Source organism: Anser anser (assembly GCF_964211835.1).
Source record: "Anser anser genome assembly, chromosome: 4".
Lineage (NCBI taxonomy): Eukaryota > Metazoa > Chordata > Aves > Anseriformes > Anatidae > Anser > Anser anser.
Genome location: NC_139724.1, coordinates 15160019 through 15185557, shown reverse-complemented (window position 1 = coordinate 15185557; position 25539 = coordinate 15160019). Strand labels below are relative to the sequence as shown.

The following is a 25539-nucleotide window of genomic DNA, read 5'->3' as shown; positions in this document are numbered from 1 at the left end:
ATAACTGTCAGTATTCGATAGTCAATATTAAGCAAGATTATTTACCTTGTCAAAAAGGGATGCTTTTAAATTAATCTGGAAGTAGGGAATATACTGTTCTCCCTCGCCCATGATAGGCAGTGTTAATATTCTCGCAGCTGAAGATCTGGGGACTGGAGTAAAATGCAAATGGCCACAGAAGAGATGGCTTGGGGAAACTGTGGACTTGACAGTAAGAGAAGCAAGGAGGAACAAAATGACCTATATTTTGCTAAAGCAAAGCTGGTCATTAATGAAAGACAAGAGCAAACTAATTTGTACCTTTGTACGTGTGCGTTCATTGTGTCTCTGCTTGTAGCAAAACCAATAATCTACCTTGAAATCATTCGGGGGTATTAAATAGCTTTATAGAAAATCTGCTTCACTCATACAGCAGATGTATTTGAGCTGAATTTTCTAGGATTGCAGCACTGGACATGAAAAATTCAGCCAATATTGGCAAAAAATGAGGCACTGTTTTTTCTGCTCAGGCAAATGTAAACATTTTAGCTTTTAAAGGAGATGTTTCTCTGCAGCTCGTAGCTGTGTTTTAGTTTCAAACAAAACCGAAACAAAACAAAAAAACAAACCAACCAAAATCTGGCAACTATTTTCGTTTGTATTTCAATTTTAAGAACTTGCAGCCATTCGAGGGGGGTTGCAACATATGCTGATTAATCATTAGCAATAATACAATGCACTCAGACAAAACCCTCTTCAAATCAATAGCAATCCTGATGCAAGACGGATTTAAAGGGCTGTACATTTCACCAGAGAACTGTATTTTACCATCCAGATAAGGGAAAGTGCTACACTAAGCTCAGTTGCATTAATAAGAATAATTACATATTGAGTTAAATACATCCTACCCCACATAAGATATATTGCAGCAGCAACGCATTCATTAATACCTAGAAAAGTGTTGTTTGGAAGAATGAAAACTGAATGGAGGTTGCAGAGTCAGTATTTTGTTTGTTGGGCTGATGGCACTCTTATTTTTCCTCCTGTAAATACAAACAATTAGGGGAAGCTGGTTAGGACTGTATTTATTGTTCTTGCGAAGAAGAGCTACTGGCCTTGTTGTTGTACCTTGGAAATTAAAGCAGCTCATGGTTTAGAGTACACGTGGGAGGACTGATATAGCAATTAAGGGACATTTCAGTCATTCAGGGCAATCTTTATTTCAGGGAACTGTATCTGTTCTCACAAGCTTGATAAATAAATATGTATAGTTTTAGAGAATGCGTGGCAAATGTGCGTTCTGAAACAGAGGAAAAGCTTAAATTAAAATGTCATAACTAGACAAGCAAATACAGGGTTTCTAGCATTCTCTTGTAATTGTAGATGTGCGCTCGTAATGGCAGATGTACATTTTTTTCAGTTTTGCTTATTTTCTGCTTGTTCTGGTGCTTGGAGTTTGAAATACCTTGGCTCACTTATATCCTCATTTTCGTAAGACCCCTCTGGCTGGCGACGCCTTGAAGGAGGTTTTCTTTCACAACACAGGGTATAGAACAAATATTTAAGAAAAAGGAGAAGCACAGAGCCCAGGAAGGCCATGCTGCAAGCAAATAGTCTGCTGCAATATCAGGGAGCAAGTCAGGTATCCCGCACAATTCCTGCCTCCCATTTTAGTTACAAGATGCAGATTTCGGTTGTGTGAATTGCCCTGGCTGTGCTCTTTCATTCGTTCACTTATGTGCAATATTATCACAGTAGGGAAAGTGGGCTGTAAATGCTCCCAATATCCTTATAATAATTATAAATAAAATAACAATAATAAAAAATTGCAGGGACAGGTTCCACCGCCCTGGCCCGCTGGCTGCCTTTGGGTATTTCAGTTTGTGGCCCTTTGTAGGTCAGACATTAAGAAACAGAGGGTTGTCAGGATTATTTTTCTTCTTTCTCTGTGCACACATGCCCAGAGCCTCTCAGGCCACCCTGGCATATATACCATTTCACTGTGGGTTTCATACAGGGCTTGCACCTATGGAAAATGCTGCCCAGGGTTTTTGTTTTCCCTGGGATTTTTCCGATACCTGTCACATAGGACCAGAATGAGAGATACGTGATGGTGTCTGAGTTGCATTTGTGTGTACTCCCAGTTTTCCCTGGCTAATGCCGATTTACCAGTGCAAGCCGTGGTTGCACGAGGTGTGAACACCTTTCAGAGACACCCCTTGTGTCCTGCAAGGAGCAATGAGATCGATCTCCCAAACATCGTTACTTAAGTAAAGGGAAAAGCTGCACTTTCAACATATGTCATCGTTTATTTTTTCCCCAATTTTACCTTGAATGGCTCAGCGTGAGTGGGACATGTTTGATTCGATCCTATTTTTTTTTTCTATTTTTTAAATCTCAGATGTTGAGGCAATTTACATTAATTAAACTTCAGTTGGCTTTAAAATTGTCATGTATCAATTTTAGCAGCGTTTATAGAGAACAAGATAGATGATTTAAATTATACGCCATATGGGGCAATGCTAGGGACATTTGCTATCGTGTTAATTGCTTAAAGCTACATTTTCTATCCCCCTTCAGAGCGAAAGACGCTCTCATGCTTACTGAATTAGGCAAAAGGATTTCCTGCTCAAACAGAGTATGTACAGATTTCCACCCGCTCCTGCTGGCTTTTGCTCTGCTGCAAGGGTTGGCATCGCAGGGGTGCTCTGCTGCCCCTGTCACCGGTGTCCCTGCTGCCTTGTGCAAGATGCAGAGGCAAAGGTGTACGAGGGATCCCCGGCCAAGACACCAGGATCTCCCCAAATCCTCTGGAGGACTAAGCCTGGGGGAAGCAGGGTGTGTTTTGTGCAAATAAGCAGCCGTCTTCATTGCCACGGTAGAGCAAGGCATGCTTTGTTGTGGCCCAAAATGAGTCTGGGTTTTCTAGAGCCCAGACCTGAGAGCTGTCACTTGGCATCAGGGTTGTGTCCTGAGTGTGTTGGCTCAACAGGGACCAGCCCCACGAGTGGTTCCCATCCTGCTGCTGCCACGAGTGCTTTGATTTTTGCAAACAGCAAGTTGCTAATTGGCAGTTCTGCACCGAGCATTGTGGCACACAAATGGGGAAAGGGATTGAGCAGAAACCAGCAGGCTCTTACAGGTGAATTCGTACAAAAAAGGGAGGTGGGTGCTCCAGCCGGTCTGGGCAGAGAGGGCTTTCCATGGTGAGCTGCAAGGCAACAGAGGGTCACCTAAAGTTTGTGAGCCGTGTTTTTCAGTGAGGCTGCTGATTTTGTGTGCAGTGGATTTGGGGGGAAATCAGATTTAAATGCATTACCAGCACAAGGAGCATGGACTGGTGAGTAGCATCGTCTAGAGAGATTTGGGAGTAGGGATGAAACATCTCACTTTTCCCTGTCTAAAAAGGTCCATCTACTTCTCAAGGTAAGAGGCAGAGAAGGGTCAGAGGCAGAGAGGGCAAATATTCAGCGTGGTCAGCAAAGCTTTCCTGCTTGGAGACCTCTACAAGCGAGCACTCAGAAATTGAAGAGGCTGAAACCAGAGGTCTCGGTCTCATTCTGAACCTATGCCAGGCAGAAGCTGTTGCAAAAAATCCCTTCAAATATCAGCACAAATCAATTTGCCTTGCCAGACTGGAAAGTGCTCGAAGATTTCCCCTCAGCTGGCTTCAGAAAAGTGGGGAAATAAAACCCAGAAAGATGTCAGCAAGGTGTTGCACAGCCACGTAGACCTGTTTGCAATAAATTTCTGCTCCTGTCTGGTGCTTCTCGCTTGGCAATATTGTGATGGGATTCTCCCATATTAATATTTTAAATGAATAAATAAATATCTGATGAGATACTGTGCATTTCTGCTATCTTTTCATAAATTCTGCAGAGGGTAAAAAGAGAATTAAAGATAAGATTAAAACTGCCTGGGTGATGTATTTCTGTGGCGTGTGGTAAACTCTCTAGGAGTTTATGCTGTGCTGTCTATGTTACAAGTTACATCTATTTTAAAAAGCACATGTATGTGTGTGTTTATGTCTGTGTAAATATAGACATATCCATAAAGGCCACGCAGGCTCTCTGTCATCAGGGAGGGTCCTGATTTCTGCCGTATATCTGTTGTGATGCTAATAATGATAGGCTATAGCAGCACACTGTTTTTAAAGCATCCATGTGTCATACAAGCTATAGAAGCATGTTTTCTCTTCATTTTGCTCTGAATCTGCTTTAGGAAATAACCCAGATGTATGGGGGTTGGAAGTCTTCTTTTGTTATGTTTTGGGGGAAATTGAATGCTTTTTCTTTTTTTTCCCTCTGGCTCTGCATTGCAGAGCCCAGTTCTGGCAAGAGAGAATGCTGAGCCCTTGTTCACAGCTAGCGAGAAACACTGGGCAATGAGAGATTAGGGAGAGAAACTGCCTGATCTCCATTAATACAAGTGGAATCCCCAAGAGCCTGTCAGAAATGGTGCTGCACTCCAGTGCAAATATTAATATTACTCGCAGCATTACAACTACATTGTTCTGCTGTTAGCATGGATCATGCCTGCTGCACTGACTTTGTTCCCAGAATAAAGCCCCCAGCTTCTGCAGGACTGCACCGGGGTTCCCCCCACTGGCACAACTCCTCCTAAATCAGGGAAAAATCTCGCATCCTCCTTGCAGGTCCCCTTCCCTGCCCTCTGGGCACACTGGAAACAGAGGCTTTGGGCTTAAATTCTGTTCCATCCAGGCTGTGAATGTCTCTGGAGGACCAGGGCACTATGCCTGGTTCCTCTGAGGAGGCGAGGAGGATCCAGACTTTTGTGGGCAACCTCTGTGTGTCCAGGGTTTTCCCAAGTCAAGTCGGGTGTGAATGAATGAAACCTTGTTCCACGCGAAAATGAAACATAAAAAGTACATGTTTTTCTGTTTTCTCTGCAGGAGAAATACATAGGTCGTTCCCAGTTTGTTCTGGTTTCAGTTATGATAGAGTTAATTTTCCTCCTAGTAGCTGGTAGGGTGCTATGTATTGGATTAGGATGAGAGGAGTGTTGATAACATGCTGATGTTTTAATTGTTGCAGAGCAGTGCTTACACCAAGCCAAGGACTTTTCAGCTTCCCGTTCTGTCCTGCCAGCGAGCAGGCTGGGGGTGCAGCAGGAGCTGGGAGGGGACAGACCCAGGACAGCTGACCCGAACTGGCCCAAGGGGTATTCCATACCATCTGACGTCATGCTAAACAATATATAGGGGTGGCTGGCCGGGGTGGGGGGGCCGGCTGCTCGGGGATTGGCAGGGCATCAGTCAGTGGGTGGTGAGCAATTGCATTGTGCATCACTTGTTCCGTACACATTATTATTATTGATACTATTATTATTATTATTAATAATTCCTGTGTTAAGAAACTGTCTTTATGTCAACCCACAGGCTTAACTTTCCTGTTTCTCTCCCCCATCCCAGAGAGGGAGGGGGGAGGGTGAGCGAACGGCTGTGTGGTGCTTAGCTGCCGGCTGGATTAAACCACAACACACAGAATCACAGAATCAATCACAGAATCTACCACAGAATCACAGAATCTATCACAGAATCACAGAATCATAGAATCTATCATAGAATCATAGAATCATTCATAGAATCAGTCATAGAATCAATCATAGAATCTATCAAAGAATCAATCGTAGAATCATAGAATCAACCATAGAATCATAGAATCAATCATAGAATCATAGAATCTATCACAGAATCTGTCATAGATTCATAGAATCTATCACAGAATCTGTAATAAAATCATAGAACCAATCATAGCATCTATCATAGAATCATAGAAACAGTCATAGAATCTGTCATGGAATCTGTCATGGAATCATAGATTCTGTCATAAAATCTGTCACAGAATCATAGAATCTATCATAGAATCTGTCGTAGAATCATAGAATCTATCAGAATCTGTCACAGAATGATAGAATCTATCAATGAATCTATCACAGAATCTCTCCTAGTATCACAGAATCTATCATAGAATCTATTATAGAATTTGTCATAGAATCGGTCATGGAATCTTAGAATCTGTTGTAGAATCATAGACTCTGTCATAGACTCTGTCATAGAATTTCTCATAGAATCTTAGAATCTGTCATAGAATCGGTCTTAAAATCATAGAATCTATCACAGAATCTGTCACGGAATCATAAAATCTATCATGGAATCATAGAATCTATTATAGAATCTGTCATAGAATCGGTCATAGAATCTATCATAGAATCATAGAATCAGTCAAAGAATCAGTCATAGAATCTGTCATAGATTCATAGAATCTGTCATAGAAACTAGCATGGAGTCATAGAATCTGTCATACAGTCATAGAATCTGTCATGGAATCTGCCGTGGAATCATAGATTCTGTCATAGAATCTATCATAGAATCATAGAATCTATCACAGAATCATCGAATCTATCACAGAATCTGTCATAGAATTTGTCACAGAATCTGTCATAGAATCTCTCATAGAATCTCTCAAAGAATGTTAGAATCTGTCAGAGAACGTGTCATAGAATCATTTATAGAATCACAGTATCTGTCATAGAATAATAGAATCTGTCATAGAAGCTGTCATAGAATCTGTCATAGAATCATAGAATCTGTCATAGAATCTTAGAATCGATCATAGAATCTTAGAATCGATCATAGAATCTATCATAGAATCAATCATCGAATCATAGAATCTATCATAGAATCACAGAATCATATAATCTATCATAGAATCTACCACAGAATCTATCACAGAATCATGCAATCTATCATATAATCTATCACAGTGTCCTGGTTTCAGTTAGTATAGTTTTCCTCCTGGTATCTGGTAGGGTGCTATGTTTTGGATTAGGATGAGAGGAGTGTTGATAACGTGCTGATGTTTTAATTGTTGCAGAGCAGTGCTTACACTAAGCCAAGGACCTTCCAGCTTCCCGTTCTGTCCTGCCAGCGAGCAGGCTGGGGGTGCAGCAGGAGCTGGGAGGGGACAGACCCAGGACAGCTGACCCAAACTGGCCCAAGGGGTATTCCATACCATCTGACGTCATGCTAAACAATATATAGGGGTGGCTGGCCGGGGTGGGGGGCCGGCTGCTCGGGGATAGGCTGGGCATCGGTCAGCGGGTGGTGAGCAATTGCATTGTGCATCACTTGTTTTCTTACACATTATTATTATTATTATTATTGATACTATTATTATTGATACCATTATTATTAATAATAATTCCTGTGTTAATAAACTGTCTTTATCTCAACCCACAGGCTTAACTTTCCCGTTTCTCTCCCCCATCCCAGAGAGGGAGGGGGGAGGGTGAGCGAAGGGCTGTGTGGTGCTTAGCTGCCAGCCGGGTTAAACCACAACACAGTTGTAGTGCACCCCATGAGTTTGTGGAAGATTGTTGAGGATTGATAGCTGAAGACCACGTAACCCTCTTAAATTTGTATATTTAGAGGTATTTCTGTCATGTCAGCTGAGATTTCTTTTAGTAACTGTATTTACACATGTTATTTGTGACATGCATCTAGGATGGAGCTTTGTTCAATATTTCTGAATGGTGAACATTTTTCCTGATGGGTAACATACAGTCAGAAAACAAACTGCTATCAGGAACAGCAGCATTATTTTCACCTGGAAAGCTCTTATTAAGAATCAGCTGTGACATTTGATCATTTTTCAAAATGTTTCTCTCTGAAACTTTATTAACTTCTGCTGGGTATCGTAAGTCATTTCTCAGCACAAACCAAGAAGCTTCCTATCAGGTAGCTCTGTTTTACGGGCAGGTGGAAAATTCTCGCCATGTTTTGGCCAAGTTCTGCCCTTGACCTTCAGATTCATGCAACGGGAAGGCTCCTGGCTAAGCTGTGGAGCCACCCAGCCCCTGAAACCAGCAGCTCCCACACAGCAGTTGCAAAGCCACGGGAGGAGATAATTGCATTGTAGTTTCTGAAACATTTTTCTTCTGTCTGCTCCTGTATTTGTGCACCGTGTTCCTGGCTACCTGCATTCATCAACTTCACTGTTGTAATAGGCTATTGCCTGCACGCTAATAGCCCCCTGTTCTTTAATGTTCTCTTTCTATTTAATTAATCTATTTATGATAATAGTATGTCTCATTTTGTGCTTTCACTCTAGAGGGTGTGTTTGTATTATCCTTCTGTATAGTGTTGACTGGCCCTATTATCATTTATCATTAAAGGCAGCAGCAACACTCTGGCCTGGCCTGCCAATAATTTTTCAATTAATTGCTTAGTGGTTGCTTTTTCTTTGCTTTTGGTCTTTGCCAGTGACTATGAGGTCTTTAAGCTTTCTGATTTTTTTTTCTTTAACTTAGCATCTGTGCTTGCTGTACACCAGGGCATCTACAGCAACCTGCGGTGTTACGGGGGTAAGTGGACGGCTGTGAGCCAGCAGCGCTCTGGTCTGTGCCTGGGTTTGCTCCTTGTGGCAACTGGAGGCCACGAGGGTCAATGTGGTGTGGCGGGGCCAGGTCAAAGCAGCCTGAGCTGGCTCAGGCCTTGGGACAAGAGAAAGCATAAGTGCTGGCGGGATGGCATTAGCCTTTAATAGTGTAATGTCTGAGAAAGGGACTGCTGAATTCGACTGAATTTATAGGCTCCTGATGCCCAAATGGGTCCCCCTTGCGATGGGGAAGCTGTTTGCACCTAGGGTTCCTGTAAACGTTGGCACCACAGAGGTTGTTTCCATTGCCTGCACCCATCGTGGATTATTGCAGTGTTAAACAAGGGCATGACACCCTAACCACAGCACGTAGCTCCCAACTTCCATTTTGCAACCACGGCACACGTGCTGCAAGGATGACAGCTCTCATCTCACACATCTGTGCCCACTCTGGTCAGGCTGCTTGTGTTTGCCTACATTTCAGCCCTCCGGAGCAAGTGGATTTAGAAAACAGAATAGCAACAGACCACTAAGTGTGTATATTGAGGGGGTGAAACACCCAGAGCTGATGTTTTCTAGGAATGTTCGGGTTTTCTTTGTTTACAAATACTTCTGTATAGGCTTGACCTCCTTACCTTGAATTATTTTTTTTTCCAGCCACATGGCTACTTGTTTCCTTCCAGATTCTCCCAAGTGTTTTATTTTTAAGCAGATGCTCTTCTGGATCGTATTCATGCCAAGTTTTGTCTTATGTTCTTTATCAGTACAACAACATGAAATATTTAATAAGAAGTTATCGCTGTGGCCAATATGAAAGATTAAATAGGTCTGTCGGCCTCAGTCCTTGAGGAGGAAACCTGGTATTCAGAAAGTCAGAATAAACAGCATCAAATACACAGATGCAAAAGCAGATCAAAACACAAGAAGATCTGCTTCGTGCTCAGCAGCTTCTCCATTCTTCATGCCAAATGCAGGGGAAAGGAAGGGAGCTGCATTTGGATCTAAATTTGCTGTGTTTTAATTTAAATCAGCGTTCCCCTGCAAAAGAGGGAGCAGACAGCGAGTGCTTGGGTGTAGGAGCCCTGTTTGTAGGACCGGCTTGCCACCCAGTTGGCCTTTCTCTGCTTTTATCCTGCCTCCTGCATGCCCTCGGCCTTTCCTTCTGCCCGTGAAACCAGCCTGCTTTTACCCCACGCTCCCGTGGGTCATTGCACGCGTGATTTAAATCTTCTTGGTTTCCTGCAGCAAGGACTTGCTGAAGCCACCTCCTTGCTGAAAGCAGCGTGCGCAGCGGCTCCCGGCACGTCTGCTGGAAGCCCCTCGGGGCTGGTGGGCAGGAGATGGCTGGGGCAGCCTCGCACAGGCACAGCGATGGCTTGTCTAGACAGGAGACATGCTGAAATAACCTTCCCGGCAGCAGTGCTGGTGCCAGGTACCGGCGTGCCTGACCCCGCCAGATGCCAAAGCCCATTTTCCTGGGGGTCACGCTCTCTGGGGCACACGTCTGCCTTTCCCGGTGGCTCATTTCAGCCAGGAAGGGGCTTCTGTGCTGGCCGCCCCACTCAGGAGAGCTGTTTCTTCCCAATATAGCTGAAGACGATGCACTTGGCGTGTACTGGTAACAGCGGTCATTTCCAGCATGTGAAACAAGCAGATAAAGGATGGGACGGCTGTAAGAAGCTACCAAACAGTATCAGTGCTCTGTGGCTATAATAGTGTTTTAATTCCTGTAAAAATGTGTACGTGACAGGCAGAGGTGGTCTCAGAGGGGACTGATAATTCCTGCAGTGTGATAAGGCACGTGTATTTTTCTTCTCATTTTGCTATCCGTATGATTCATAGAAAGACCAAAAAAACATATTTCATTTCTCATACACGCACTTCAGCGTACAGTTTTTACTGTGAAGACACTTTGATCATCCACTTAGCTGCTACTTGCTTGCTAACATCTTCATAGTTTTCCTTTGTGTGCTAATAAAAGCTGAAATTTACTATTGACATCATTACATTTAAAAAAAAAAGCATTAAACAAGCAAGCAGTGCTATAAAGCTACAACGATTTAAAATTGCTGTCGTGCAAATTGATCTTGTATGTGCACGAAACTAATTTAACGTGCTTTTGTTTTATTTAGGTCAGTGTGTCATTGTGAAAGTGTGTCCATGTCAGATCGCTGAAGGATGCCCCAGTGTATGGAGTGCCCTGTATATGAGGTGTGTATAGGACATAGAGTGGATAGGGTATGTGGTGAGCCCAGCTGGTACGTGCCGGACATGCAGGGTTATCTCGTGTCTTCTGTTAGCCGGTATTTGGAAAGAAGTGGCCGTGCTTATGGGCACAGACAGCTGCTGTTGTGTGCTCTGGAGCAGGTGGAGCAGACTCCAAAGCTAAGTGAAAGTTGGGCTCTGCAAGCCATGAAGCATCTCTGAAATAAAAATGAGCTGCTACCAACAGTGCAGAGGAGACATGAGCAAAGCAAAGACATAACGAAGTATTCTGGAAGCATGGTGGCGTTGTCAAACACAAAACAGGCTTCTCGCAGCCTGCGACAGGCAGTCTCCTGCATTTAGCAGTGGCTGAGAGCAGATTTCTGAAACCGGAGGCAGCACGAAGACACAGCGGTGACGCTTGCCTCCCCTCTGTGGTTACGTAGGAAGGCACACAGGTCTCACCTGTTTCCAAGAGGAAGGTTTTTCCTTCGCAGCAATTCCAGGCTGGAGCAGGGGGTGTTGGTAGTTAGAAATAGGAGCAAGAGAGTATCCATACAGTTTATACCAGGTACCAGAGCCTGATGAAAAAAATTATCTGAAAATGGCAAGAATGGATGTTGCTGCATATTCTTTCTGGTTTTACCTCCTTCTAGTGGTACGTGCAGCATTGTCTGCCTTCCTGTCACCCCATCTGCTTGCAGAGAAGGAGCAGGAGATAATGAAGGTTTGTCCCTGCTAGTTGGAGGTTTATGGAGTGAAGGATGGGGCGGAAACATTACTGCCAACGTGGCTTTTTGCAACAAGAAACTGAGGCTAAAGCAAGGCTGCTCCAAGTCTACAGGGGACAGGTGCCAAGAAACAAGGCAGCTGAGCCCAGGCCTACTGCCCCCTCCCAGTGCAGGCATTTTGGGTTTCTTCAGCTCCTTTTGGTCAGGAAATTACAGTTCCTGCCGGTGAGCAAAGGCCCTGGCACTAATCAGCAGTGGCCAGCCCTGCCTGAAGTTCTGTCATTGCCCTGAAATACTGCGAGCAATAGAGACCCCGCAATTATGTCTTCTGCCTTCCAGAGCTGCGAAGTCTCTCAGCAGATAAGAAGCTAAATTCATTGAGTAAATTATTCCACTGTAAATTATTCTCTCAACTCTACTGATTAGTTCTTACCTTGGAGCCCACTTCCTGCCTGCCTGCCTGAAGAAAAGATAAAATATTGAATTATACAGTTCACTTCACAGCACTATGCATTCCTAATCTTATAGGGATATACGGGCAGATCTTCAGATGATGCAAATCAATATGAATAGACAAAATCAAGTCCTCTCCTGAGCAAAGCTTCACTTCTAAACTCCTTGGACCTGAGTTGCTTTATGCTAGCTCAGGGGCTAGCCCATTATTCTCATAGTGGAGACTCGGTTTGCTTTTTCTTTTTCTGCTGTTGTAGAATTTTCGGTAATTACATTGATTTTACAAAGCAAAAGTACACCGTCCTCTCTAGTGACCTCCAGGTAGAGTTTATTTATTTTCAAAGGGTGAATAAACATTAACTCCTTTTAAAAAGTTTTGTCTGTCCCTAGGAATATCAGATCCTGCTAAAGGTGATACTCTGCTGGGTTTGATCTGATTTAATAATGCAAAACTTGAATAGCAGCAACAAATGTTATTAGATCCTAGCTCGTGCTATCTGTCCATCAAAATATTATGAAGTCCTGAAATTATTAATAATGTTATTATAATACCCAGGAAGCCACGGCTGTGAGCAGCTGCTGTTTCTGGATGGTTATTTAACTCTCCGTGACCACGCTGCCAGTGTTGTTTTTTCATTTGCCCGTAGTGGTTGCATCCTGCAAGCTCTCTTCCCATTCTCCGACCGCAGCTTTTTCTCCCTGTCTGAACTCATGGTCGCGTGCGTCTATCAAAAATACGCGCTCCCCACTTCCTTACATGTGGATGCAAAGTGGTGGCCCTCCAGTGGATCCATCCCCCAGGGAACACTGGCAGCACAAAATGCTCTGGCTTTTACTCTCGTGGGGCATCGTAGTGGGACTGCAGGACTGAAATACTACTGGTTTGGGCTGCAATGCCTCAGTGTTTCCAGTTTTGCTGAATAAGCAGGTTTCTATTAGGAGAAACGTTGTGAATCAGCCATATTTCAGGTGCATTTTCACGTGCAGTCATCTTCAATGGAGGCTAATAAATCCCAGGGAGAGCATTTGCAGTAATTGCAGTTGGTGGCTTCATTGCTTGGCTTGTCCCTCTGCTTCCCTCTGTGTGGAGGGATGGGTGCCACAAACTTGCTGCCAGCGACATGCAGGCACAGAGCAAGCTTTTGCATTTGTGTGGGGAAAGGCTGCCATGAGTAGCTTCAATGATGAGTTGTTTTCTTTCTTTTTTCCCCAAGTGCTGTTTTTACAGTCAGACAAGTGACCTTGGCCGGAGCAGTGTGTGTGCATCACAAATGGGAGGCTGGCAGCTTTTGTCTGGTAAGCAAATACTGACGGAAAACGGCAGTGGTCAACAGCTTGCACCGGTGGGCAAATCCAATAGGCTTTTTGAGGGGGCAGGAAAAAGATTACTGGAATCGACCCCAGCACTGCACTTCATCAAAGCTCAATATCTGCCTCATTCTGCAGAGGCCTTTGGGCTCTTTCAATAAAAGGTCCCACTTCCCCCACACTCATGGTAATAGAGTCCTCTCAGACTAAAACCCAGGAGAAAATTAGAAGGTCTTTTGGAGTCAGTCCCAACCTTTTTTTTCCTTTTTTCCTCTGTATGATGAGCATTTGGTTTGAGGGGGGGACACTGGATGAGACAAATACTGCTGCTACTACAGTCTCAAAGATGATTCTGTATGCGACGTGCTAAAGCCTCTCATCTACTGGCTGTGAGTGTGCAGCAGCTGAAGCACCACGAATAACCTCAGAAACAGGACGACAGTGGCAGATAGAGAAGCATTTTTCATTATTTGAACACTTTTCTTTGTTTCCCAGGACTGCTGCTTCTACCCTGTGCACCAGGCTTGGTTTCAGGTGTTCTCAAGTCAGGGCCCATGAGCGCAGGAAGCAGAGTGAGCCAATTTTTGCAGTGCATACACACGGGCGCGCAGGTTCAGAAACTGTTTTCAGCATTCGCATGTCCCTCAGGACTTTGCACACTTGGACCTGGTGGGCCCAGGGCTTTTCAGCCACATGACCCCTGTCTGGTGTAGCTGTTGTACGCGCTTCTAACAGGCCCGCCTTCCATAGCCATTTTTCCTGAAACAAGGTGGTTTGCTGTTTTTTTTTTTAAATCATCTGGCTTTCTTCAGCACACACAGCTGCAGTGCTTAGTATTTGTATGGGCCGTGTGGGCTGCAGTCATGCCACAAAGTCCCACTCTAGACCAGGACCCTGAGCATTTGGTAATCCTCTTAACAAAGTTAATATCCCCTGTGCTTCTACGATAAGCAAGAGTGAATAGAAATTCTCAGTCTGTTCTATATCTTAAAGTTCAGGAGAGAAATTAACATACGTGTATAATGAGCTATATTTAAATAACAGCATTGTTTTTAACTAGAGAAATTTTTGTGCTATTTTTCTTCCATAATGGTATCTCCATTTACCTCCGCTTTTCAAACTTTCCATGGAGTCAGACATCCTTTGATGCTAATTCACAAACGCTCTGTAAATTCCCATCGCTCCTAATCCCTTCGCCTCTCATTCTTTATAAAATGTCTTAATGCCTTCAGCTAGGCCCATTAACGCTGGAAACATGGGTCTCATTGGCCCCTGGCTGTATTAAAAGGAAGCAAGCGAGGGCCTATTTATAGGATAATCTCGCCAGCCATCTAATCCTCTTTCATTTGGGTTTATTTCCTGTTGGTTTTGTTTTACCTCTTAAATCAGTGCATTCTGGCACTAGCCATTCAGAGCACATTTCCATGACTTGGCCCCGACACCTGTGATGCTGACCCCATTACACAGCTCAGGCTTTCTGATCAGACGTCCCTCACCGCTGCTGTTCTTCACGGGGGCAGAAGCAGCGTCTCCGAAGCGAGCGGGAAGGCTGCTCATCCAAAGAGCTTGCCTCCAACGTAAACGCAGCCTTTCTTTCCACTTCTTTCTGTGCTTTCTGATTGCTTTACATTTGTACAGTGGATTTTTAATTGTCAAGGGTTTGCATTATGTGTGGTTTATGAGCAGCTCTTGTTCTGGAAGGTGCAATAAAATGATGCAGTGTAAACGTTTCTCATCTGAACAAATGAAAAATCAGCGTTGACACCAATTTAGACGCCACTGGTTGAAAATGAGTGGTTTCAAATTAACTTTAAGAAGTCAAAGCTGTTCTATAAAAATCAGCCTTCCCTTCCAGATGTAAAGCAAACAACAACAACAAAAAACCAGACTTCTACACTATGTACTAAGCACATAGTTTTTATTTTTGTAAAATATCATTATGCTCAGTCAAGACAGCAATTTGTAAGTGCTTACAGGTTGCAGTTATGGACCCTCTTAAATGTCTAGCCTGGTGCTGATTAGTTAGCACTGATTGCTTCTTCTTCTTCTAAGGAAAACAACCCTCCCCTGCACACCGAAACGCCTTGATTTCAGGAGCAGAACAGACAATTGACTTGCTTTTCCTGTTCTGTAAATGGACTGTTGTTTTTTTCTGATTTGTTACTTCTGTGAAGTGGTTAATTTTTCTTAATTAAAAAAGATCTCTATTTTCTAAACAGATATTCTGTGACTTCAGCATCCAGATGTTTCATATCATGTATTTCTTTACTGGTACTGAGTTCTCTTGGAGATTCTTATGAAGCAAAGACACAATCCTCTTCCCGTTCCTGTTTCAGAAGACTCTGCAGGACATCCATTGTATCATAATAATGTGACAGTCATTATAAACGCAGCTGGTATCATGTAAGTTTTATTGGGTTTCTCCTGTTAGAAAAGCTTTGCTTTAGCACAAGTTAGAATAAGCACAACAAAGCTGGCAGTTTAAAGGACTAATTGTGGTCAATAACCCACTGGCTGGTCATTGCTGAATCCCAGTGTCATGCAGCCACACTCTGCTTCATTAGTGATCATGTTTACATTGTATATGGTGGCTGCGGGGTGGAGGAGAATGGCATGAATCTGGTAATAAGACCATGAATTTAACACCCTCGTAGGGTTTTCAGCCTGGATTCATCCTCCTTTAAGTGAGCATGAACTACATTCTTCCTGCACCACAAAATGGGACTAGGTGCCTTCGGAGCGGCTTATCCAGCACCCTGGGGAGGCAGCGCTCCCTCTCCATGCCCGTCTTCTGAAACCTTGGCCTCTAAAGTTGGTAGAAGAAATCCTGGTCCCAAGGCTGTGTCTTGTGGCAGTGGGATTTATGATCCAACTGGATTTTTAATCTGTGCATCTAATTCCAGGAGTTTTAGTTGATCACAAAGTCAGAAGGCTGCCAGGCTTGCTGAAACAGCAGCAATGCTCTGTTTTGATGTGTTTGAATGGAATATGGAGGGGTTTGTGTCTGGACACCTCCAGAAGGACACCTCCAGAAGGACAATTTAGCCTGCTCAGGTAAAATGGATTAGGGCAAGATTCAACTTGTGCTGAATTCCTTTGAACATCTAAAGCTCCTGTTGACAGTGGTGTGCTTTGTACATGAATTTGGCTCAGCAAGATGGGGATTCTGTGCTGCCATTTCCAGATCTCGTGCTGCCCGAAGGATGAAATGAAGCTGTCACTGAAGGAGCCCACCAGGTTAGGTGAGCACATATCCTCTCTCCTGAAGTGTGACACAATTTTTAATCAAAGCTGATACTTTTGTAGGGTTCTGAATTTTGCCAACTCTGTAAGGCTGCAGACAGCTAACATTTTCACCTTTGTCAAACTAGATTTAATGTGTCTGGGAAAACAGGCAATCTGATAATGCATTGCTACTATTGACTTAGAGGATGGAGCAGGAGGCTTGCTCCACTCACGTGGATCTCCCAGGGAACTCAATATTTGACTACAAAAGCTGTGAGCTCTTTCATCCAGGCACACTTGATTTTAGAGGTGATATGCAGAGCACCAGCCTTGCTTTGCAGCTCGACTTCAGTGAATTGTATATGGCTGTTGCTCATTTCTTTGCTCTGCCATGTGAGACTGGTCACTGCTTGAACTAGGCATCAGTAGCTGTGGACTAAACCACCAGGACACCAAATTTCTGTCCTGTCCGCAGAAGCGTCCCCTCTGCACTATCACAAAGGTACACATGTTCCTGCCAGTGCCTTGAACAACAGCTCCCAGGCTGCCGGGGCTTCCTTGTACGACAGACACTTAAATACCAAGGGGTGGCAACTTCTTTGGCTTCCTCTGGGGCTCAGGAATCACCCATAAGATTCAGAAAATAAATAGTGGGCTGACATGAAATTCAATGACAAAAAGTATTAGGCTAAAACTGAAGTGATCTGAGCCTGCAAGCGTTCTCTGGGTATCTTTTTTTTTTTTTTTTTTTTAACCAGAATACAATGCTGCTGCTCCTTGTCATGAAGCACTAACATGCATCAAGGGCTCTGTCAGTACACTGCAAGGCCTTTGTAAAGCGTTTCCCTGAGAGCTGTTTTCTGAGGAAAAAGTCTGAGCCTGCATGAATAAATGATGCGCTGCTAAGTTTGTCCAGCAATACCTGCTCTGCAGTACAGCAACCCTCGGTGATCAGCTGGAAGCCAGCGGTCCCTCCAGAGGCTGTTGATGCCCAGGGCAGAGTAGCAATTGTTTCTTCCCCTCTGCTCCTGGAGGTGCATGATGCTAAAAGCAACGCTAAGAATGAGATGCAGGCTGGAGAGCAGAAACGTGTCAGGTGTGCCCGTTCCTCTTTCAGATCCTACCACCCACCTGTAGTGGTGGTAGTATCCCATCACTCCAGGACAATTCCCTGGACCTTGAGGCTCATAGCAAAGCTACTAATAAAGCACAAGTCCATCAGACTGCTTTGGACATCAGCTTTGCTTCTTCTTTCTGAAGTGCAGCCAGGGGATCCCATTGGCTGATTCTTCCAAATTACTTCCTAACACAATGCAGTAGTGGAGCACATTTCCAATTAAATGCAGCTACTTTATAAAACAACGTTCAAGTTGCTGGCCTAAATTACTCCTTAATTAGGTCATTTTTTCCTAATTGATTAAAAATAGGATTTCAAATTAAAACAGAAAGATTGAGTAACATCACACAAATGATATTATTCAAATTTAAAGGAAAAAAAATCATCAAAAAGAAAGAATCATTATATTGAATTGCAGATCAGCTGTAGATAAGACATTTGGGATTGTTCTCCAGAAAATCTATTATTTTCCAGCTTTGAAATTAGGGCAAGGATGCAATCAAATAAAAAAAGCTTAAAGCCCAGAAGAAAAAAAGCCATTACAATGCAGCTGATCACATACAAAATTATTATTACATATCATTTGTAGTATGGTAGTATCTAGAGACCCAGACTAAGACTGTGGCCCAACAGTCACTGTACAAATGAGCCCTGCCCCGGAGAACTTGCAATTAAAGTCAACAAACCAGATGATGGGACAAAAATTAGATAGCAAGAGTTAACTTTCAAAGCCTGCAGGAAAGCTGAAGGTAGCTCTAAAAATAAGGCCAACAGGTCCATTGGCCTCTTCTGTTTCTGAAAAGCCACAGCTGCATGCTGTTGTGGCTGCCAAAGGCAGCTCTAGCACAGAAATTTGGTGATGGAAACACTCTGAAATGAAATGTGTAAAAAAAAAAATACATTTTACTCTCTTCTCCACTAACTTTTAATTCCTGCCAGCATCATAAACTAGAGCAACAAAGCTCAAATTTCTCAAATTTCTATTTAGAGACAATTTGCAGGGTAGATTGTTTTTGTGTGTTTGGTTTTTTTTGGGGGGGTAGTAGTGGAATTTTTGAAAGACAACAAACCTAGGCAGACTGACTGCAACACCTAAAACCAAACACAGGTAAAATGATGTCTGTAACACTAGACAATTTAGGGACATCAGTGTTAAAGGATATTGACTTCAGTGAAGGTCTGTCAAATACCTGATTCTCTGGCTTTACGACTGCCACCCTGATTATCTGAGTTGGGAAACTAGTCCTGGGTTGAAGTCCAGTTCTATCTGTAGATAATGTTTCACTGAATAATTTCTTTAGGAGAGAAGTGCAGACTATGTGCTCCTGTTTTCCTTCTCTTCCAAACAGTTCTCTCTCCCAGCTCTGTCTTCGGTTTGTATCCAACACAGCACCTGTGTAGGTGTTTGTTTTCATGTCCGGATTAACACTGCATCTCTGCTGTACTTGTGCTTTGCCTGCATTCTCAAACTGTATCAAAAACGGGTGTCCATCTGTTCCTGTCCCCTTCAACATACTATTTTTTCTGTTAGGCTTGACTTCTTAGTCTCCTTTTTCACCCGAAATGATGTGTGGCACCATACTGCACAGCTTTCTGCCACCGATCTTGTTATGTCTCTCTCTTAAGAAAGTTTAACCTATTTAGAGTGTGCAGCTACTGTTATTTAATTCTATGTGATTGACTTCTCATTTGTTGAATTTAAACTTCATCTTCCATTTTATCTGTCAGTTTCTGGCAGATCCAACTATTTACAATCAACTTTTAGCTTTAAAACCTTGAACAATTTAGGAACGTAGGCAAACTGTGTTACCTTGTTATGCACAACCTCCTACCACAAGCTGAACAGGTTGGACCCAAAACAGCTCTGGAAGAAGACTAGCACTAGCCTGCCTCTATTCATTCCTGCTTCTTCTCTCTATCAATTACTTTAATCAGTGATCTATGAGAAGACCTTTTGTTTATTACCACGCCTGCTCAATTTTCTGAGCTGTCAGTGAAAAGCTTTGTCAGTAACCCTTTGCCTACCCAAGGAGAATGCACCAATGACCGCTCCTACCCACATGCTCACCGATGCCTTCAAATTGTGAGGCATGAGAGTCCTTCTCACTTCCAGGTCTGGGCACACAGACCAGCTTCCCCCGAGGCTCAGAGCTGGATATACTGCCTTTCCCATAACCAGGCCTGAGGTCAGAAATGAGCGATGTTGTTCAGTAGCCGCTTGATGCTAGCTGGGCATGTGCCAGGGAGAGGACTTCTGCTGCTGGGACATAGCTCGATCTGTCCGAGTGTCCTGACTTCCTTCAGCAAAAACGGTGTCACCACTTCCTTCCTTCCGTGGATCATTGACTTATATTTCCGTAGCCTCTCATAGTTTTCTCAAAGCTTGCAAGTCTTAAATATCTGCATTCCCTTTGTCTCGCAGGCAGCAACTGAACATTGATCAGACAGAGGGAGTACAAAGTTCTTGTACTGCAAACTGTTCCATAATCCTTCAACAATAATGTTAACATCTTAAGATCTTTGATTATTGCAAGTGTCTCTGTCAATTTCTATTTTCTTTTGAATTTAACTCTCCCTGTAAGCTGTCTTTGCTGACAATTTCTAGTCCAGCTATGAAATGTGAGGAAGAACATTGTAATAGGAAAGGCTGTGGATGTGGTCTGCCTAGACTTCAGTAAGGCTTTTGACACCGTTTCCCACAGCATTCTCTTAAAGAAACTGGCTGCTCTTGGCTTGGACTGACATACACTTTGTTGGGTTAGAAACTGGTTGGATAGCCGGGCCCAAAGAGTCGTGGTGAATGGAGTTAAATCCAGATGGACGCCAGTCACTAGTGGAGTCCCCCAGGGCTAAGTACTGGGGCCAGTTCCCTTCAATATCTTTATCGATGATCTGGATGAGGGGATTGAGTGCACCCTCAGTAAGTTTGCAGGCGACACCAAGTTGGGCGCATGTGTTGATCTGCTCGAGGGCAGGAAGGCTCTGCAGGAGGATCTGAATAGGCTGAACCGATGGGCTGAGGCCAACTGTATGAAGTTCAACAAGGCCAAGTGCCGGGTCCTGCACCTGGGGCACAACAACCCCAAGCAGCGCTACAGGCTGGGAGATGAGTGGTTGGAAAGCTGCCTGGCAGGGAAGGACCTGGGAGTATTGGTTGATGGTTGGCTGAATATGAACCAGCAGTGCGCTCAGGTAGCCAAGAAGGCCAACAGCATCCTGGCTTGTATCAGAGATAGCGTGGCCAGCAGGGCCAGGGAGGTGATTGTCCCCCTGTACTCGGCTTGGTGAGGCGGCACCTCGAGCACAGTGTTCAGGTTTGGGCCCCCCACTACAAGAAAGACATCGAGGTGCTTGAGCATGTCCAGAGAAGGGCAATGAAGCTGGTGAAGGGCCTGGAACACAAGTCCTGTGAGGAGCAGCTGAGGGAGCTGGGGTTGTTTAGTCTGGAGAAGAGAATGCTCAGGGGAGACCTTATTGCTCTCTACAACAATCTCAAAGGATTCTGTAGCAAGGTGGGGATTGGGCTCTTCTCCCAAGCACCACATGATAAGACAAGGAGAAATGGCCTCGAGTTGCAGCAGGGGAGGTTTACGTTAGATATTAGGCAGAAATTTCTTTACTGAAGGGGTTGTGCAGCATTGGAATAGGCTGCCCAGGGAAGTGGTTGAGTCACCATCCCTGGAGGTCTTCAAGAAATGCATAGATATAGAATTTAGTAGCATGGTTTATTGGTGGACTTCAGTACTACGGTAAAGGTTGGACTAGATGATCTTACAGATCTCTTCCAACCCGAATCATTCTATGATTCTATGGTAATAATTTGGGGTGCCTCATAGTCTGTTAACAGCCAAGAAGGGAGAGGATGGAGAATAGAAATGTGAATTTGCTTGCTGCTGGAGGGGTAAAAAAATAGTTTAATTCGGAAACGCAGAGGATCACCCGACTCCTGTTATCTTTTCATTTTTTCTCTATGGCAGTTCATGACTTCTGGGAGCACATCCGTGCAGCCTGAAAGTATGTGCAGAAAGTTGCCAGTTTCCCAGGCAGGAATTTGCTAGGACTATAACTCAGTGAATGTGGTATCTCAAAAGGAGAAAAGCACACCTCTTGTGCTGCAGTTTTGAACAGGAACTCCCATATGCTGAGTTCTACAAACTTTGTTATGTATTTACAGTGCTATCATCTATGTGTTTGCTGTAAAGCTGTTACAGAAGCTGTTTTATAGCAGGATGATACCCTTTTCTTAGTCATTTCTGTTCAGCATGAATCACACTCTTGTACCAGCAACCGGCCCTCCTTTTCTGCTGCTGCCCAGACTTCTTTCATCGACACCTTTCATTTATTTCCACTGCTCCATCCTACGGTAAATGTGTGTCATTGCTTTCTCTTTTGGTAGGTGGGTATCATGCTCTACAGCACTGACCCCTTCCCTGGCAAAACCATATCTGCTACCTGGTCCCAGCTGGCTGATCCAACAGTAGACTGAAAAAAATCCAAGGACGTGGATTGGACTGGATCTTCTCTGCCTTTTTTCCAGAGATAAAATTAATTCTGCAGAACATTTTGACTAGCCCCAAAAATCATGCCGTTTAGAAAACTGTTTGAATAAGACTGTCATGATTTAATTTTTCAAGCCACTCCAAAAATAATTGATTTATATTTTCAACACAAAGGATTTCATGTGCTTTTTAGAAGATATTTCCATTCAAGCCACTGCTGAAATGCAACCTCTGTTTAACAGCTATATTAGTTTACAGTATGAGGCAGGAAAAAAAGCTTCCCTGAAATGCAGCCATTTTCACTCAAAATTATCCCTTTTAGGAATCAAAAAAACAAAACAAAACAAAAAACATGAAAATCTGCATGATTCTGGTGCATGAAATTGGGCCAATTATATGACATTTAGGGGGAATATTAACATTTCTCATCCAGAGCTATAAGTACTTTTCAAATGTCTCCTGTGACATCTTTAATTCATCCTCTCGTCCTGAGATTTCTGTCACCTGAAATGTATTTTTACTGTATTTGTTGTAGCTATTCAGGAAGTTTTATGCTGACTTATAAGGAGCTTTCTTTATAGCATCAGAAGCCTCTGGGCTGTGGGTAAATGTGAACTTAGTAGTACAGATCAGGCTTTGTTAAATTCTCTAGTGCTGAATACTGTGTCTGGATCCAAGTATGTTTAATAAAATTGAGTTTCAGTAGAGTTGAAGTATTCCTATCTGATTGTCATTTTCTTATGGGGTGGACTGGGAATGAAATTATTAGTAACAATTAGGATTATTCATTGTATGTATAGGTCTTTATGTCCACTCATGCTCAAAGTAAACTCAAAGCATGCACGACTTTTGCTGCTCGTGCAAAATATTGTCACAAGAACATTTATGACAGTGATTCTGAGGGTGCTGACTTACATGATGTCCTCATTTCTATTTTAACAACCTGATGGGACTGCAAATGAGGGCAGAATCTGGCCTACTGAATCATGTACATTGGCTTTTATTTAGCGCTGGCTATCCCTCCAAATCTTTTCCTACCTGCTTGATAATTGGATTTAAATTATCTTTAATTACATTGTCTGAGGCTTTGTTAATATCAGCCTCTAACTAATTGTACTGTATTTTTGGGTGCCCACTTAAGATTCCATGAGGTGAGCAGGGCTGAAGGGCAAACTCCAGAAAGCTGCATCACTGCAGTCTCAGAGTCATTAATTTTGTGCAATGATAACTTTGTACTCAGAGAGCAATATTCATTATAGGCAAGAGGGAAAGCATGCGAGTCCTTAATTAACAGTAGGATATCATCAGCATAAAGTAATAGTTTAATGTTCTACAGAATCAGTGTTATAGCCTTTTAGACTGTTGGTTTTTCCATTTCAGACAAGGCCAACATAAGATTGTAATTGTCTGGATGCCATTACCCAGCTCTCATTACTCTCCAGGCACTGGCACATCACCCCATTTCTTGTGAGTGACCCACACCTTCCATTCAAGCGCCCAGATAACTGCCCAGGTTTCCAAGAGACCTCCATTTCCAACAGGTACATCAACAGCAACTGAGTTTTTTTCCCCAAATCCAACCCAACCTGCTGCCTGGCCTCTGTTGCTGACTGGGGGAATATCTATGCCAATGGATAGATTGCAACAGGGTTTGTGAAATGAATGTGTGTATTTTATTTTCTTTGTAGGACTTGCGGCACCATGGAAGCATTATCAGAAAGCTCTCTGGAGAGCTTGGACTTGCATCCAGCCCCGGTTTCCGTCCAGGAGCACGCAGCAGCTGCAAAAGAGCAGCCTCCTCTCCACTGCCACTGCACGGCTAAGAAGCTGAATTTCTGTCCCTGCCTGGCCCCAAGGAAAAGAAGGTAAAGCAGCAGCTGTTGTCATGGCTCCTTTGGGGGGATGTAGCTTCCAGAGACCACAGTCCTGCTACAGTTTGATGGCTGAGTTCTTCCCGACAGCAAAAAGGTTCTGCCTGGACCAGGCAGCAAGGATGGGTTTTGACCTGTGTTATGTTGACGCCTATGTTAGTCAGGAGCAGCATCTCTAGAAGGACACAGCTTCCTCACTGAGGCCAACCCTGGTGGTGGCCTCCAATACCCAGCAGGCAAGGAGTCTCTTTGCCAGCACTGAAAATAGCTAAAGGATTCACTTTTGGGGAGACTTCTCAGGGAGACTGACCACTCTGGATGTTCCTGTGCAGCTGAGGCTGTGCATTAGTCAGCCTTGGTGGAATTACTCTATGAAAGCAAGACGCTATCACCACTGTCTCCTCAGCCTCACAAATGAGGGCTAGAACTCCAAGGCTAATTTTCACCGAGGCATAGGAAAGACAAAAAGATGTTTCAAGGTTAAAATATTTGCTGTGCGTGCCAGTGAGGAAGGGAGGAAAATAATTCCCAGAAGACTAATTCTGTGTGAAGGGAAGCACTAATTTTGGAAATGGCATACCTTTGCTCCGTGGGGGGTAACTAGTACTCACAGTTCTTCAGGTGAGCTCCATACTGTGCTTCAGGAAGAGAAATGACATTGAATCCTTCCTTCCCCTTCAGTCTCAAGAAACTAGTGCCTTCAACAGAGCACTTCATTTTCACTAATGCCAAAGCTCCTGTGAGCACAAGTTATCAGTATTAAATCATATATTTCTTCTTGCATTTGGGGAGGATTTAGAGTAGGGAAAGCAAATGTCTCAGACAAGACTAAACATGCCTCTTCTGCTTCTATGGATGCCTCTTCAGGTAAACTAAATGAGTCTTTTTTTTTTTTTCCTAGGCTGCGAGGTCTCTTAAGGAATCTGCTCCTATGTATTTAGCCAACGTGTGGCACTTATCTCTTCACTGAGGCAGACTTAAGGTAACACTTGCTCTGAAAACACATGCTCTTTAATAACAAAAGCCAGACACTAAAGAAATTAGAATAGGTAGTCTCTCTGTGTCATTTATTAGACTAGACCATTGGGAATTGCATAAATAGAGCTTTTGTTCCTCATTTAAGTCGATTTAGTCTATTATCAAGCCACTGTAGTTCATACATGCATTTGTGAATGCTTTGATTCAGGTACTTTTTTCTGAGACTACTCTTTCTTAAGTAAATCCTGTTCATTTTTTTTTCTGAAATAAACCACCAGAGCATATTGACATAATGCATGATTGCTTTCACTCCTCCATGAGCTCTGCTATAAAGAAAGCATGTTAGGATTAGAAAGCATATTTATACTTGACTCTGCCCAAATGGTTTCCTTACACACTTGTGTAATGAGAAGAGGACAGAAAAACTAAACATCTGACCTAAAATTAAAATTCTAGGTAGCATTTATCCCAGCTCTTCGAAAGGACAACTTCAAATAAATTGCGAGTTAAATAAAATTGCTGGGGCAGTATGGAGAAACTTACACCTAGCACCTCCGGCAGTGAAGCAGAATACCCTTGTGGGGAAGGCTCTTCTGAAAATGCAGTTACCTGAGTACAGAACCAAACATGAGCCAACAAGTAGAACTGCTTTTACGTGTGACAGGCTTCGTGGAGATCCCTCATAGATAACTGGATGGAGTAGCAGTGACAAGTGTTCTGTGTCCAGCAGTAATTAATCTGTTTAGTGATGTGCTCTGGGTCAATGGCTTTGTC

General features: G+C 43.4%; 1 protein-coding gene across 20 annotated transcripts in view; it reads right to left on the bottom strand.

The window, feature by feature from the left end:
- LOC310898156 (uncharacterized protein) overlaps positions 1 to 25539 on the bottom strand; it is a 176488-nt gene that overhangs the window by 2468 nt on the left and 148481 nt on the right. For 18 of the 20 annotated variants that reach the window (XR_014583002.1, XR_014583003.1, XR_014583004.1 and 15 more), the window contains one exon: positions 46 to 25539. The gene's annotated coding sequence lies outside the window, so the exon portion shown is untranslated. Of the gene's footprint in view, positions 1 to 45 lie in introns of those variants that run through there. The other 2 variants (XM_083832678.1, XM_083832679.1) reach the window with 1 other exon arrangement.